Raw genomic sequence first — 17,003 nt, 5'->3', positions numbered from 1 at the left:
ACACGGTCTATTCTGCTAATATTAGCAGAATAACTATTCTGATAACACTTTCGCATTGCAGGCTCAACGCAAGTGCACGTCATTGTTTGAACCAAGTGCGCTGCAGTACTTAGGCGAGTGAACTTCCCGTCGCAAAAATACTGCACGTTGTGTATTTTCGGTACCTTTTTCACTCTAGCTTTTTAACCATTTATCGGAACGAGGTGTATAATATACGGTTGAAAAGCTATGTATTAGGCGCAACTTTGTCATGTTGAAAACTTTTCGAGATTCCTCACGGCTTCAGAGCAGTTTTGAAAACGGTGCAGCGCACGACGAGTGGCAGCGAGCGTTTTTTTCATGGTTTTTCTAAAGCACTTGTCAGAATAAATCAAAGATATCGTCGAGGCGCATCTTTTTGATATTTATTATTTTCTCTAATTCGTTACAGTTTAAGAGCAATTTAAAATTTAATAAATCACGGAATTGTATTTTTTTTTGAATTTTTGCAATTTTCGGTACTGTTTTTCCTTCAATTTTTGAACCGTTTGTCGAAATGAGTCATATGATACACTGTTCCAAAGCTACAGACGAGGCACAACTTTCATATGTTGAAATGCTTTTGAGATTCCTTATGATTTTTAGATAATTTTGAAGATCATGTGGCGGACGACGAGTGGCAGTGGCCGTTTTTCGCGAAAATTTAACAAACCGCTTGTCGAAATGATTGAAATCATACGTCATTGGGATACCGACGAGACGCAACTTTTTCATGTAGAAGACTCTCTCTAATTCTTTACGGTTTAAGAGCAGTTTTAATTTTACCGAAAAGCGGACACTCTCTTTTTCGCGAGACCAAAATCATCGTGTGTAATGCATCAGACAAAAGAACGCACTGCTCCAAACTGAAAACCGCACTGCAACAAACAGTCATGTGAACTTCATGATTTCTTTTTGTCAAACTTTCTCGCACAAGTTTTTGTTGTCTTTTTTTCATCTTTTTTTTGAACGAGAGTGGACAGTGAACCGCAACACTACCAAAAGTGAACCGTGACACTGCCGAAAATGCACCGCAACACTACATGGTCAAGACAAGAGAACTTCATCATTTTTTGTTATGAGAATAATGACCATGTTTTTTTACAAAGTGAACGTTACACATTTTTCGTAGCAATGAACAACAAACTGTTGGGGAACGTTGCAGAAAATTAAAAATTTTCCTACGGTTTCACCAAGATCCATCTATGATATCATCTAAGCAACGAGTCAAGGGAGTGAGTTTGCATCTACATACCACTTGTAGATCGCGTGCGGAAGCGTTCGAGGGAACGGTGATGATGGAGTCGTACTCGACGTGATTCAGATCACCGATGACCAAGTGCCGAACGGATAGCACCTCCACGTTCAACACATGTACGGTACGGACGACATCTCCTTCGTCTTGATCCAGCAAGGAGGAAGGAGAGGTTGAGGAAGACAGCTCCACCGGCACCACGACGGCGTGGTGTTGGTGGAGAAGCAGCACTCCGGCAGGGCTTCGCCAAGCTCGTGACGGAGGAGGAGAGGTGTTGGGGAGGGGAGGGGCTGCGCCTTGGTTGTCTTGTAGCCCTCCCCTCACCCCTCTATTTATAGGGGAAGGGGCAAGGGGGGCCAGCCCCTCTAGATGGGATGTAGAGGGGGGGCGGCGGCCAGGGAGGGGGGACTTGCCCCCCAAGCAAAGGGGGCGCCCCCTCTAGGATTCCCCCCCAACCCTAGCCGCATGGGCCCAAGGGGGGGGGGCGCCCAGCCCTCCAGGGGCTGGTTCCCTGCCCTACACGGCCCATGTGGCCCACCAAGAGGGGTGGCCCCTCCCGGAGGACCCCCGGAACCCCTCCGGTGGCCCCGGTACAATACCGATATGCCCCGAAACTTTCTGGTGTCCGCATGACAACTTCCCATATATAAATCTTCACCTCCGGACCATTCCGGAACTCCTCGTGACGTCCGGGATCTCATCTGGGACTCCGAACAACATTCGGTAATCACATACAAGTCTTTCTAATAACCCTAGTGTCACCAAACCTTAAGTGTGTAGACCCTACGGGTTCGGGAGACATGCAGACATGACCGAGACGGCTCTCCGGTCAATAACCAACAGCAGGATCTGGATACCCATGTTGGCTCCCACATGCTCCTCGATGATGTCATCGGATGAACCACGATGTCGAGGATTCAAGCAACCCCATATACTATTCCCTTTTCAATCGGTACGTTACAAGCCCGAGACTCGATCGTCGGTATCCCAATACCTCGTTCAGTCTCGTTACCGGCAAGTCACTTTACTCGTACCGTAATGCATGATCCCGTGACCAAAAACTTGGTCACTTTGAGCTCATTATGATGATGCATTACCGAGTGGGCCCAGAGATACCTCTCCGTCATACGGAGTGACAAATCCCAGTCTCGATCCGTGTCAACCCAACAGACACTTTCGGAGATACCTGTAGTGCACCTTTATAGTCACCCAGTTACGTTGTGACGTTTGGTAAACCCAAAGCACTCCTACGGTATCCGGGACTTACACAATCTCATGGTCTAAGGAAGAGATACTTGACATTGGAAAAGCTCTAGTAAAACGAACTACACGATCTTGTGCTATGCTTAGGATTGGGTCTTGTCCATCACATCATTCTCCTAATGATGTGATCCCGTTGTCAACGACATCTAATGTCCATAGTCAGGAAACCATGACTATCTGTTGACCAACGAGCTAGTCAACTAGAGGCTCACTAGGGACGTATTGTGGTCTATGTATTCACACGTGTATTACGATTTTCGGATAATACAATTATAGCATGAATAAAAGACAATTATCATGAACAAGGAAATATAATAATAATGCTTTTATTATTGCTTCTAGGGCATATTTCCAACAGTCTCCCACTTGCACTAGAGTCAATAATCTAGTTACATTGTGATGAATCGAACACCCATAGAGTTCTGGTGTTGATCATGTTTTGCTCGCGAGAGAGGTTTAGTCAACGGATCTGCGACATTCAGATCCATATGTACTTTGCAAATATCTATGTCTCCATCTTGAACATTTTCACGGATGGAGTTAAAACAACGCTTGATGTGCCTGGTCATCTTGTGAAACCTGGGCTCCTTGGCAAGGGCAATAGCTCCAGTGTTGTCACAGAAGAGTTTGATCGGCCCCGACGCATTGGGTATGACTCCTAGGTCGGTGATGAACTCCTTCACCCAAATAGCTTCATGCGCTGCCTCCGAGGCTGCCATGTACTCCGCTTCACATGTAGATCCCGCCACGACGCTCTTCTTGCAGCTGCACCAGCTTACTGCTCCACCATTCAACATATACACGTATCCAGTTTGTGACTTAGAGTCATCCAGATCTGTGTCGAAGCTAGCGTCGACGTAACCCTTTACGGCGAGCTCTTCGTCACCTCCATAAACGAGAAATATGTCCTTTGTCCTTTTCAGGTACTTCAGGATATTCTTGACCGCTGTCCAGTGTTCCTTGCCGGGATTACTTTGGTACCTTCCTACCAAACTCACGGCAAGGTTTACAACAGGTCTGGTACACAGCATGGCATACATAATAGATCCTATGGCTGAAGCATAGGGGATGACACTCATCTCTTCTTTATCTTTTGCCGTGGTCGGGCATTGAGCCGAGCTCAATCTCACACCTTGCAACACAGGCAAGAACCCCTTCTTGGACTGATCCATTTTGAACTTCTTCAAAATCTTATCAAGGTATGTGCTTTGTGAAAGACCTATGAGGCATCTCGATCTATCTCTATAGATCTTGATGCCTAATATATAAGCAGCTTCTCCAAGGTCCTTCATTGAAAAACACTTATTCAAGTAGGCCTTAATGCTGTCCAAAAGTTCTATATCATTTCCCATCAAAAGTATGTCATCTACATATAATATGAGAAATGCTACAGAGCTCCCACTCACTTTCTTCTAAATGCAGGCTTCTCCATAAGTCTGCATAAACCCAAACGCCTTGCTCATCTCATCAAAGCAAATGTTCCAACTCCGAGATGCTTGCATCAGCCCATAAATGGATCGCTGTAGCTTGCATACTTTGTTAGCATTCTTAGGATCGACAAAACCCTCCGGCTGCATCATATACAGTTCTTCCTTAAGATGCCCGTTAAGGAATGCCGTTTTGACGTCCATCTGCCATATCTCATAATCATAGTATGCGGCAATTGCTAACATGATTCGAATGGACTTAAGCTTCGCTACGGGAGAGAAAGTCTCATCGTAGTCAATCCCTTGAACTTGCCGATAACCCTTAGCGACAAGCCGAGCTTTATAGATGGTGACATTACCATCCGCGTCCGTCTTCTTCTTAAAGATCCATTTGTTTTCTATCGCTCGCCGATCATCGGGCAAGTCAGTCAAAGTCCATACTTTGTTTTCATACATGGATTCCATCTCAGATTTCATGGCTTCTAGCCATTTGTTGGAATCTGGGCCCGCCATTGCTTCTTCATAGTTCGAAGGTTCACCGTTGTCCAACAACATGATTTCCAGGACAGGGTTGCCGTACCACTCTGGTGCGGAACGTGTCCTTGTGGACCTACGAAGTTCAGTAGCAACTTGATCTGAAGTACCTTGATCATCTTCATTATTTTCCTCTTCAGTTGGTGTAGGCATCACAGAAACAATTTCCTGAGCTGCACTACTATCCTGTTCAAGAGGTAGTACTTCATCAAGTTCTATTTCCTCCCACTTAGTTCTTTTGAGAGAAACTCTTTTTCCAGAAAGGATCTGTTCTTGGCAACAAAGATCTTGCCCTCGGATCTTAAGTAGAAGGTATACCCAATGGTTTCTTTAGGGTATCCTAGGAAGACGCATTTTTCCGACTTCGGTTCGAGCTTTTCAGGTTGAAGTTTCTTGACATAAGTATCGCATCCCCAAACTTTTAGAAATGACAGCTTAGGTTTCTTCCCAAACCATAATTCATACGGTGTCGTCTCAACGGATTTAGACGGTGCCCTATTTAAAGTGAATGTAGCCGTCTCTAGAGTGTATCCCCAAAATGATAGCGGTAAATCGGTAAGAGACAGCATAGATCGCACCATATCCAATAGAGTGCGATTACGATGTTCGGACACACCGTTACGCATAGGTGTTCTAGGCGGCGTGAGTTGTGAAACGATTCCACATTTTCTTAAGTGTGTACCAAATTCGTGACTTAAATATTCTCCTCCACGATCCGATCGTAAGAATTTTATCTTTCGGTCACGTTGATTCTCTACTTCATTCTGAAATTCCTTGAACTTTTCAAAGGTCTCAGACTTGTGTTTCATCAAGTAGACATACCCATATCTACTCAAGTCATCAGTGAGAGTGAGAACATAATGATACCCTCCGCGAGCCTCAACGCTCATTGGACCGCACACATCGGTATGTATGATTTCCAACAAGTTGGTTGCTCGCTCCATTGTTCCGGAGAACCGGGTCTTGGTCATTTTGCCCATGAGGCATGGTTCGCATGTGTCAAATGATTCATAATCGAGAGACTCTAAAAGTCCATCAGCATGGAGCTTCATCATGCGCTTGACACCAATGTGACCAAGGAGGCAGTGCCACAAGTATGTGGGACTATCGTTATCAACTTTACATCTTTTGGTATTCACGCTATGAATATGTGTAACATTACGTTCGAGATTCATTAAGAATAAATCATTGACCATCGGGGCATGACCGTAAAACATATCTCTCATATAAATAGAACAACCATTATTCTCGGATTTAAATGAGTAGCCATCTCGTATCAAACGAGATCCAGATGCAACGTTCATGCTCAAACTTGGTACTAAATAACAATTATTGAGGTTTAAAACTAATCCCGTAGGTAAATGTAGAGGTAGCGTGCCGACGGCGATCACATCGACCTTGGAACCATTCCCGACGCGCATTATCACCTCGTCCTTCGCCAGTCTCCTCTTATTCCGCAGCTCCTGTTGTGAGTTACAAATGTGAGCAACGGCACTGGTATCAAATACCCAGGAGTTACTACGAGTACTGGTAAGGTACACATCAATTACATGTATATCAAATATACCTTTAGTGTTGCCGGCCTTCTTATCCGCTAAGTATTTGTGGCAGTTCCGCTTCTAGTGACCCTTCCCCTTGCAATAAAATCACTCAGTTTCAGGCTTGGGTCCATTCTTTGACTTCTTCCCGGCAACTGGCTTACCGGGCGCGGCAACATCTTTGTCGTCCTTCTTGAAGTTCTTCTTACCCTTGCCCTTCTTGAACTTAGTGGTCTTATTGACCATCAACACTTGATGTTCTTTCCTGATTTCAACCTCTGCCGACTTCAGCATCGAAAATACTTCAGGAATGGTCTTCACCATCCCCTGCATATTGTAGTTCATCACAAAGCTCTTGTAGCTTGGTGGAAGTGACTGAAGGATTCTGTCAATGCCTGACTCATCCGGTAGGTTAATGTCCAGCTGGGACAGGCGGTTGTGCAACCCAGACATTTTGAGTATATTCTCACTGACAGAACTATTTTCCTCCATCTTACAACTATAGAACTTGTCGGAGACTTCATATCTCTCGACCCGGGCATGAGCTTGGAAAACTAGTTTCATCTCCTCGAACATCTCATATGCTCCGTGTTGCTCAAAACGCTTTTGGAGCCCCGTTTCTAAGCTGTAAAGCATGCCGCACTGAACGAGGGAGTAATCATCAACACGAGACTGCCAAGCATTCATAATGTCTTGGTTCTCTGGGACGGGAGCGTCACCTAGCGGTCCTTCTAGGAAATATTGTTTCCTGGCAGATATGAGGATGATCCTCAGGTTCCGGACCCAGTCCGTATAGTTGCTGCCATCATCTTTCAGCTTGGTTTTCTCTAGGAACGCGTTGAAGTTCATGTTGACATGAGCGTTGGCCATTTGATCTACAAGACATATTTGCAAAGGTTTTAGACTAAGTCCATGATAATTAACTTCATCTAATCAAATTATTGTAATGAACTCCCACTCAGATTAGACATCCCTCTAGTCATCTAAGTGTTACACGATCCGAGTCGACTAGGCCGTGTCCGATCATCACGTGAGACAGACTAGTCATTGTCGGTGAACATCTCCATGTTGATCGTATCTTCCATACGACTCATGTTCGACCTTTTGGTCTCTGTGTTCCGAGGCCATGTCTCTACATGCTAGGCTCGTCAAGTTAACCCTAAGTGTTCTGCATGTGTAAATCTGTCTTACACCCGTTGTATGTGAACGTAAGGATCTATCACACCCGATCATCACGTGGTGCTTCGAAACGACGAACTTTAGCAACGGCGCATAGTTAGGGGGAACACTTTCTTGGAATTATTATAAGGGATCATCTTATTTACTACCGTCGTTCTAAGTAAACAAGATGCATAAAACATAATAAACATCACATGCAATTATATAAAGTAGTGACATCATATGGCCAATATCATATAGCTCCTTTGATCTTCATCTTCGGGGCTCCATGATCATCTTGTCACCGGCATGACACCATGATCTCCATCATCATGATCTCCATCATCGTGTCTTCATGAAGTTGTCACGCCAACGACTACTTCTACTTCTATGGCTAACGCGTTTAGCAACAAAGTAAAGTAATTTACATGGCGTTCTTCAATGACACGCAGGTCATACAAAAAATAAAGACAACTCCTATGGCTCCTGCCGGTTGTCATACTCATCGACATGCAAGTCGTGATTCCTATTACAAGAACATGATCTCATACATCACAATATATCATTCATTATTCATCACAACTTCTGGCCATATCACATCACATGACAATTGCTGCAAAAACAAGTTAGACGTCCTCTAATTGTTGTTGCATCTTTTACGTGGCTGCAATTGGGTTCTAGCAAGAACGTTTTCTTACCTACGAATAACCACAACGTGATTTTGTCAACTTCTATTTACCCTTCATAAGGACCCTTTTCATCGAATCCGCTTCAACTAAAGTGGGAGAGACAGACACCCGCCAGCCACCTTATGCAACTAGTGCATGTCAGTCGATCGAACCGGTCTCACGTAAGCGTACGTGTAAGGTTGGTCCAGGACGCTTCATCCCACAATACCGCTGAAGCAAGATAAGACTAGTAGCGGCAAGAAAGTTGACAAGATCTACGCCCACAACAAAATTGTGTTCTACTCGTGCAATAGAGAACTACGCATAGCCCTAGCTCATGATGCCACTGTTGGGGAACATTGCAGAAAATTAAAATTTTTCCTACGGTTTCACCAAGATCCATCTATGAGTTCATCTAAGCAACGAGTCAAGGGAGTGAGTTTGCATCTACATACCACTTGTAGATCGCGTGCGGAAGCGTTCGAGGGAACGGTGACGATGGAGTCGTACTCGACGTGATTCAGATCACCGATGACCAAGTGCCGAACGGACAGCACCTCCGCATTCAACACACGTACGGTACAGACGATGTCTCCTCCGTCTTGATCCAGCAAGGAGGAAGGAGAGGTTGAGGAAGACAGCTCCACCGGCAGCACGACGGCGTGGTGTTGGTGGAGAAGCAGCACTCCGGCAGGGCTTCGCCAAGCTCGTGACGGAGGAGGAGAGGTGTTGGGGAGGGGAGGGGCTGCGCCTTGGTTGTGTCTTGAAGCCCTCCCCTCACCCCTCTATTTATAGGGGAAGGGGCAGGGGGGCCGGCCCCTCTAGATGGGATCTAGAGGGGGGCGGCGGCCAGGGAGTGGGGACTTGCCCCCCAAGCAAAGGGGGCGTCCCCTCTAGGGTTCCCCCCCAACCCTAGCCGCATGGGCCCAAGGGGGGGCGCCCAGCCCTCCAGGGGCTGGTGCCCTGCCCTACGCGGCCCATGTGGCCCACCAAGAGGGGTGGCCCCTCCCGGTGGACCCCCGGAACCCCTCCGGTGGCCCCGGTACAATACCGATATGCCCCAAAACTTTCCGGTGTCCGCATGACAACTTCCCATATATAAATCTTCACCTCCGAACCATTTAGGAACTCCTCGTGACGTCCGGGATCTCATCCGGGGCTCCGAACAGCATTCGGTAATCACATACAAGTCTTCCTAATAACCCTAGCGTTACCGAACCTTAAGTGTGTAGACCCTACGGGTTCGGGAGACATGCAGACATGACCGAGACGGCTCTCCGGTCAATAACCAACAGCGGGATCTGGATACCCATGTTGGCTCCCACATTCTCCTCGATGATGTCATCGGATGAACCATGATGTCGAGGATTCAAGCAACCCCTTATACTATTCCCTTTGTCAATCGGTACGTTACAAGCCCGAGACTCGATCGTCGGTATCCCAATACCTCGTTCAGTCTCATTACCGGCAAGTCACTTTACTCGTACCATAATGCATGATCCCGCGACCAAACACTTGGTCACTTTGAGCTCATTATGATGATGCATTACCGAGTGGGCCCAGAGATACCTCTCCGTCATACGGAGTGACAAATCCCAGTCTCGATCCGTGTCAACCCAACAGACACTTTGGGAGATACCTGTAGTGCACCTTTATAGTCACCCAGTTACGTTGTGACATTTGGTACACCCAAAGCACTCCTACGGTATCCGGGAGTTACACGATCTCATGGTCTAAGGAAGAGATACTTGACATTGGAAAAGCTCTAGCAAAACGAACTACATGATCTTGTGCTATGCTTAGGATCGGGTCTTGTCCATCACATCATTCTCCTAATCATGTGATCCCGTTGTCAACGACATCTAATGTCCATAGTCAGGAAACCATGACTATCTGTTGACCAACGAGCTAGTCAACTAGAGGCTCACTAGGGACGTATTGTGGTCTATGTATTCACACGTGTATTACGATTTCCGGATAATACAATTATAGCATGAATAAAAAACAATTATCATGAACAAGGAAATATAATAATAATGCTTTTATTATTGCCTCTAGGGCATATTTCCAACACAAACCCCTTAATAGTAAGGGGATTTTCTTGATGTAACAAATAATGAAACTTTGGGCATACATACAACCATACATACATCCTCTACAGAGCTGAATTAGCTCTCAAGTACCACTAGCAACTAACTCAACCACATGGGCAGCCTTTTGCCGCCTTGGCCACTGCACGCACACGCCTAGCGCACTGCACGCGTGCGCAGTGCCCTTTTATTTCACTCTTCATCTTTTCTACTTCAAAAAAGTAAACTAAACCGCGAGGATAACAACAAAATGACTACATAATACACATTCACTACATGATTCGTCAACCAGCAAATGATCATCCACAAAGTTTTTTTACTCCGAGTGTGAGTACACTTCTTTTCTCTTTGTTTGCTTCTGGGCTTCTCTCCTGCAAAAGAAATTAATCTCATATCGCATCAATTAACAACAACGGATTGTAGTGTCAGGTGTCAATACTTCCGCTAATGCCCTGCGCATGCAAACAGCGCTCTCTGATAATTTTTGGTGCGCACCCAAGCTCTACAACATGCGCGTAGCCAGACCGCGCGCTCAACGCTGGCCAACTGCACGCCGAAGGTGACCGGCAGGGAATCCAACTGCATCGCCCACAAACTGCAACCGCGGGCTGCATTGACCCATTACCAGAACTGCTCGAGTACACGGCGTGCACTGCAAAGGCTACATGCCACATCCAAGCGGACTACGCATCCGTCATCCACGAGCTCGGAAGTGAGGTTGTGAAGATCCGTGGGGCCATTTCCTCAATGTACACGCTGCTCAGGGGAACTGGCAAGCAGAGAGACAGAGAGATTTTCCGAATGGGGAAGCTGGTGGCCGCGGCTGGTGGTGCCAGGAGAGCAAGGAGAAGCAGGAGAGCCCCGGATCTAGCCTGAACTGCACGGCAAGCATGCTCGCCGCCGGACCGCATTGCATGGTCACCAGCCGTAGTACTGTGGTGTGCCCCTAACCGGACTGTTGCCACACCAAGGACGACGAAATGCACAGCACTAACGCCCCAAGCAAACTTTAGCAGTTGTGCCCAAGGTAAAATCTGAAAAAGCGTACTGGGAGAGGCACTCGATGGCCAGACGCTACAATGGTGCCTTGAAGTTCCACGATCTGGATCGTTGGATGAGACCATAGGGGAAGGGGAGGGGAGGGGAGGTGGGGCTGGGGAGGTTACGATCGGGCCGACGACTGATTTGGTAGGCTGCGGGAGCCATGATGGGAGGAGGAGGAGTTCGCCATTAATGAATAGAAGATGAGGTTCGATGGCGACCTCGTCCTTGCCTAGATCAGACCCGGGGTAAGGAGGGGAACGATATCCGGCGAGGTTGAGTCAGGAGCCAACCACGCAGGTGGATCCGGGATGGAGCGACTCCAGGGACGCACAGCGGTGCAGTGCCCGGTAGCGCGCCGGGGCGATGGGTGGGGCTACGAGGAATCACAGGGACGGCGCGCTCTGGCGCAGGTACACTAGTAGAAAACCACCCATTAGTCCCGGTTCGTAAGGGCCTTTAGTCCCGGTTCATGAACCGGGACTAATGGGTCGTTACTAATACCTCCACCCATTAGTCCCGGTTCAATCCAGAACCGGGACCAGTGTGCCTCCACGTGGCTCTGTGCGCCCACCCCAGTCAGGGGGCCTTTGGTCCCGGTTGGTGGCACCAACCGGGACCAAAATGCATCCACGCGTCAGCATTCCAGTTGCTGGGGTTTTTGTGTTTTTTTTGAAAGGAGGGGAGGTTGGGGGTTTTGGGGGGTTAATTTAATTAGGTGTTTCATATATTGTGTTAGCTAGCTAATTAATAGAGAGAAGTGTCCTCTCTTATGTCCGTGCTTGGACGCTACGTACTATATATACATAAGTGATCGAGAGAACCATTCAGTACAGAAGTTCGTCATGCATACCGAGAGAAGTGATCGATCGACCTCTCCTTCTCTGAGAGGTTGGTCGAACAACAAGTTTTCGTATCATGTATCCGACGCTACTGGCTACATACATGTACATTATGTATAAGATCTCTTATAATTACAAACCCCTAGCTAGCATTTGAAATGAATTTCCACATGGTATTCTCCGGTTTTACTGATGACGTGGTCAAGAAAGAATCCCGCCAATTCCTCTTGAATTGCTTTCATGTGATCTGGTTCTAGGAGTTCATTCCGCATCTGCCACGTCTAATTTGAAGAAGGGGGTTAATTAATACATATATATGAATGAAACTCAACAGAAATGATGGTGTAATAAAATGAAATTGTGAATATTATTGCTTACGCACTTCATATTGTCTTTGAGAGTAGCCCCGCTTGTTTTTCAAAGTCGCGGTGTGGATGAACTCGCACACGTAGTATCCACAGAAATCATTCTCTTCCTCCTGCCACAAGCACTTTACGAGAAATAGAGGTCAATCAAACTGATAATGAAGCATTATAAATGGCATTGATGAAAGTATAGCTATATATAGAATCAACTGGCCAGAGATGCGCGCAACTAGCTAGCCAGTAGTACTTACTTTCGGGTATGTATATCGCAGCTCCTTCGGCAGTCCCGGAGCTTCTGCGGTTAACTGTTTCCAAACCCTGCAAGACAAAGAAAATAATTATTATTACTTGAGATATCAGGAAATGAACAAAAAGTTACCGATATGGTGCGATAATTATGATCGATTGAACTTACTTGCTGAGCATTTCAATCATGTCCGCATAGGTTTTGGGATCTTTCCGTCTCGAGTCTAAGACGGTTACTAGTCCACGCTCAAGCTTAATCTCCAGAAGAATATAGTGGTACCTGCGCACGCATGCATAACTCATCAATTACATTACTATAACCTCGCTTGAGTAATAAGGGAAACCGAATATGCACACGACAGTAACACTCACGGGCCATTGTAAGGAAAGAGTATGGTATCTTTGTTTTGATTTTTTATCAACGATCGTAGCAAGTTGTCCTCGGCCTCTTTGACGTTCTTTTTAACCAGAAATACATCTATGATATTTGTGTTAATGAACCCAATATCATAAATTTCTAGTTTTTTGCACTCGATGATCTTCAATCTGCATAATATATTGAGGATAATTAATTATAAATACATGCATGCAATGAAATAGCCGAGCTATATATAGAGACTTAATGACAGAAATAGTACTTACAGGCAGTAGCAAAAGACCATTAATTTATCGAGGGCCTTTTGATTGAAGAACTCGAAGAACTCCTCAAATGGAACAGTCAACAGATCATTTGCAACGAGATCGTGCTCCTCTTTAATATGCAGATACAAAGCATTCTTACCATCAGACTCTCTGCAAGTTTCCATGTACCAATTATGGAATCTTCGCATCATTGTTGTCAGAGATTTTTCATCTTTGACGAGAGGCTTCCCGTACTCGTATCTATGTCCGTCCACCTTCAAGAAATCAGGAAGTGCATCGTCAGGCAGGTAATCGTCAAGATTGCCATAACCGGCCACCGTCCTCGGAGCATTAGCACATTGAGCGGGGGGCACGATTGCTGTGCTTGTTCGCCGAGCTGGGCAATTTTTTCCCCTTTGCTCGTTGTTTTGACCTTTTAGCACTGACAGTAGTTCCCAACCGCTGGGCTTGGAGATATGTCTGTTTAGTAATGCGCTCATAGTTGGTTCTCGGCGGAGACTTTGGTGGTTTCCTCAGGGCATCGATAGTGCGCTTTGCTTTCACCGGATCTACCTTCTCCTCCGGAGGTGGATGTCTCTTTGCTTTCACCCCTTCAAAGAACTCCTTCACGTGGGGCTGCACAATCGTATCGTTTTCCTCCTTGGACCTCTCGTACAGTAACTTCTCTAGAGGCTTGAGAGATGATGGACCGTATTTGTATTGCCTCCTGCCTCTGGTTGTGCTGCTAGACGCCGGAGCAGACGGAGCGGCTGCAGCATCTGTCTTCTTTCGTGCTTGCTTACGAGGCGGAGGAGAAGGAGTACGACACGCCAGAGAAGCCGGGGCGGCGGCGGGTCTCTTCCGCCCTTGCTGGCGAGGCGGAGAAGGAGGATGCTGCTGGCTGCTCGGGAGCGCTGGCGCAGGCGGAGAAGGAGGCGGAGTGCCGCCATGCGCCGGAGAAGGAGGCGGAGTGCCGCCACGCGTGCCCTGATCGTCACTCGCCAGAGGAGGAGGCGGAGTGCCCTGACTCGCCGGAGTAGTAGGAGGAGGCGGAGGCGTCCAGTTCAGAAGGTTGATGAGCTCCTTCTTCCATAGGCATGGAGTCTTCAAAGCAGAACCCAGCCTAGTCTCCCCTTCACCGGTAGGGTGGTCAAGCACGAGGTCCTCAAATCCCTTCGTTATTTCATCCACCATCACCTTAGCATATCCTTTTGGAATCGGTTGGCAGTGATAAGTTGTGTAGGGTCCACTAGAATAAACTTGGCCAACAGCCGCCTTGACCTTCAAATTCATCCATCGCGCCATCATGTGGCAATTTTGAGACTCCGTGATACCATCCACGGGATAGCTGGCAGGAGCCGTCAAGACATGCTCCGGCTGAAGCAGCTCGGTGGAAGCCACGCTGCTTCTCCGCTGAGATGGCAGGGTAGCTTCGGGGGAAGCTTCGGCATGTCGTTTGTTGCGATCTGCTGCTTCTCATTCCTCTTCTCGATCCTCTAGCCCCATTACCCTTCCAAGCAGCGCCTGCATTTTGTCCTGCTCCCGTTTCTTCCTCCTCTCGTGGGTTTTGTAACCCCTTGCGTCCGGAAAACCAACCTTCCACGGAATGGAGCCTGGCGTGCCTCGTGTCCGTCCAGGGTGCTCGGGATTCCCAAGGGCCATTGTGAGCTCGTCCTTCTCCCTGTTTGGAAGGAACGTCCCTCGCTGCGCTGCATCGATATAGTGTCGAAGGTTCTTGACTGGTGTTTGCAGTTGCTCGTCCGTCCACTGACACTTCCCTGTTACAGGGTCCAAGGTTTCGCCAGCCCCGAAGAACCAAGTCCGGCAACGGTCTGGCCAGCGCATTTTCTCTGGTTGATCCCTTTTTCAAGAAGATCATGCTCAGCCTTGGACCACTTAGGCCGGGCTTTGAGGTAGCCACCTGACCCCGTGCGATGGTGAAGCTTCTTCTTCGCAGCATTTTTCTTGTTTGTCTCCGACATCTTCTTACTCTTTTCCGATGTCTTGTGGGCCACAAATGCGGGCCAGTGATCTTTGATCTTCTCATATTTGCCAATGAATTCTGGTGTCTTTTTTTCCTTGACAAACTGGTTCAGCTCTTTCCTCCACCTCCTCATTAGGCCTGCCATCTTCTTAAGAGCACAAGACTTGATTAATTGCTCTTTAACTGGCTTCTCCGGATCCTCCTCTGGCGGTAGGGTGAAATTTGCCTTCAACTCAGTCCAAAGATCTTCTTTCTGCATATCATTGACATAAGACACCTCAGCGTCTTCATCCTTAGCAGGCATATACCATTGCTGGATGCTGATCAGGATCATGTCCCTAACAAGAACTCCGCACTGAGCAGAAAATGCCTTCCTTGTCCAGATGGGTTCAATCGGTCCGCCGTCGGGCGCGATTTCTATGATCTCAAACTTTTCATCCGAGCTCAACTTTTTCTTCGGGCCTCGTCTCCTTACCGAAGTTGTGCTCGATCCGGAGGGATAGAAATTATAAGGAAGAAAGACGACAGTAATTAATATGTGTACATATACCAAAACAATGGATGCATCAATTAACTAGTCAACACGGGCTTAACTAATATATATATACCTGGCGGGACTCGGTTCGGTGACCAGAGCAGTCAGCACGGTCTCCTTCGTCTTGTACCTCCATTGTGTCACCGGAGCCATCATGAACATAGTCCTCCTCTTGTACCGGCATTAATGGGTCGAAGCCACCATCATAAACATAGCCCTCTTCTTCATCTAGCTGATCAACGGTGTCAAGGAGAAATGACGCAACATCATCACTGGATCCATTTGCGATTATGTCCCCCAACATCGCTTCTGTTTCTTCGTCTCGGGAGTGCTCCATAGTTTCTGCAAATATTTACAACATGTCAATTATTATTCAAACATGGTACAGATGGATATATTAGTGGCAAACGTAGAACTAGCTAGCTAATCACAATAAGGAATCATGTTAGTGGCCTCGACACAACGCTTCAAGGGTTTGGGGTGGCCTCGACGATAACTCTCTTTTAACTTGATAAATTTGGGTGGCCTCGAGAGAGTTAATTTGTCGAGTAGGGGCGTGGCGGGAGGGGGTAGGAGACCAACATCGTTTTCTCTCTAGGGTTTGGGTGTCCTCGAGAGTTTTGGTCGAGCGAGAGGGCCAAGGGGGGTGCTGCAGTTGTATAAGTTATCACGGTCGAGAGGGGGTATATATATATATCGACCGCCCCTCATGTCGAAGTTATCTAGAGGGGGTTATATCGACAACGACGCGACATACATATACATGGGAAAATAATGTTATCGGGGAGTGGGTATCGGTACCACCCCCTAGCTCGTGTTGAAGTTCCTTCTTTCTCCTCTATTCCTTTCTTTCTTCTTCTCCTCTTCTTTTTCTTCTTCTCCCTCGAGAAAGGAAAATAATTAAGGAAAAGGAAGAAAAGAGAAAAAGGAAGAAGGAAGAAGAAGAAGAAAAAAAAGAGGAGAAGAAGAAAGGAATAGAGGAGAAAGAAGAAAAAATAGAATTTCTTCTTTCTCCTCTATTCCTTTCTTCTTCTCCTCTTCTTTTTCTTCTTTTTTCCTCTTCTTATTTATTTCTCCTCTTCTTCCTCTCCACTTTTTCTCCTTTCTTCCTCTTCTTATTTTCCTTTTTCCTCTCATTCTTTTAGTATTGCTTGTTTTAAAAAAATGTTCAAATAGAAAATTTCGAAAAAAAACAAAGGTTTTGCCTAATGCATTGTTCATATGAATATACAAACATTTGCATATTATAAAATAATTAATATCACCAATAGATACAATAAATACAGAGTGACGAAGAGCCAATAGATACAAAAAAACTATGAACAGAAAAAAAACATGAACAATAAATACACATATGAACAATAAATACATATATGAACAAAAACATGCTCTGAACAATTTTTGAACATTACATACAC

The sequence above is a fragment of the Triticum dicoccoides genome, chromosome 3B (genome assembly GCF_002162155.2).
Source record: "Triticum dicoccoides isolate Atlit2015 ecotype Zavitan chromosome 3B, WEW_v2.0, whole genome shotgun sequence".
Lineage (NCBI taxonomy): Eukaryota > Viridiplantae > Streptophyta > Magnoliopsida > Poales > Poaceae > Triticum > Triticum dicoccoides.
The sequence above is the reverse complement of the archived record's forward strand: the minus strand, read 5'-3'. Positions refer to the sequence as shown.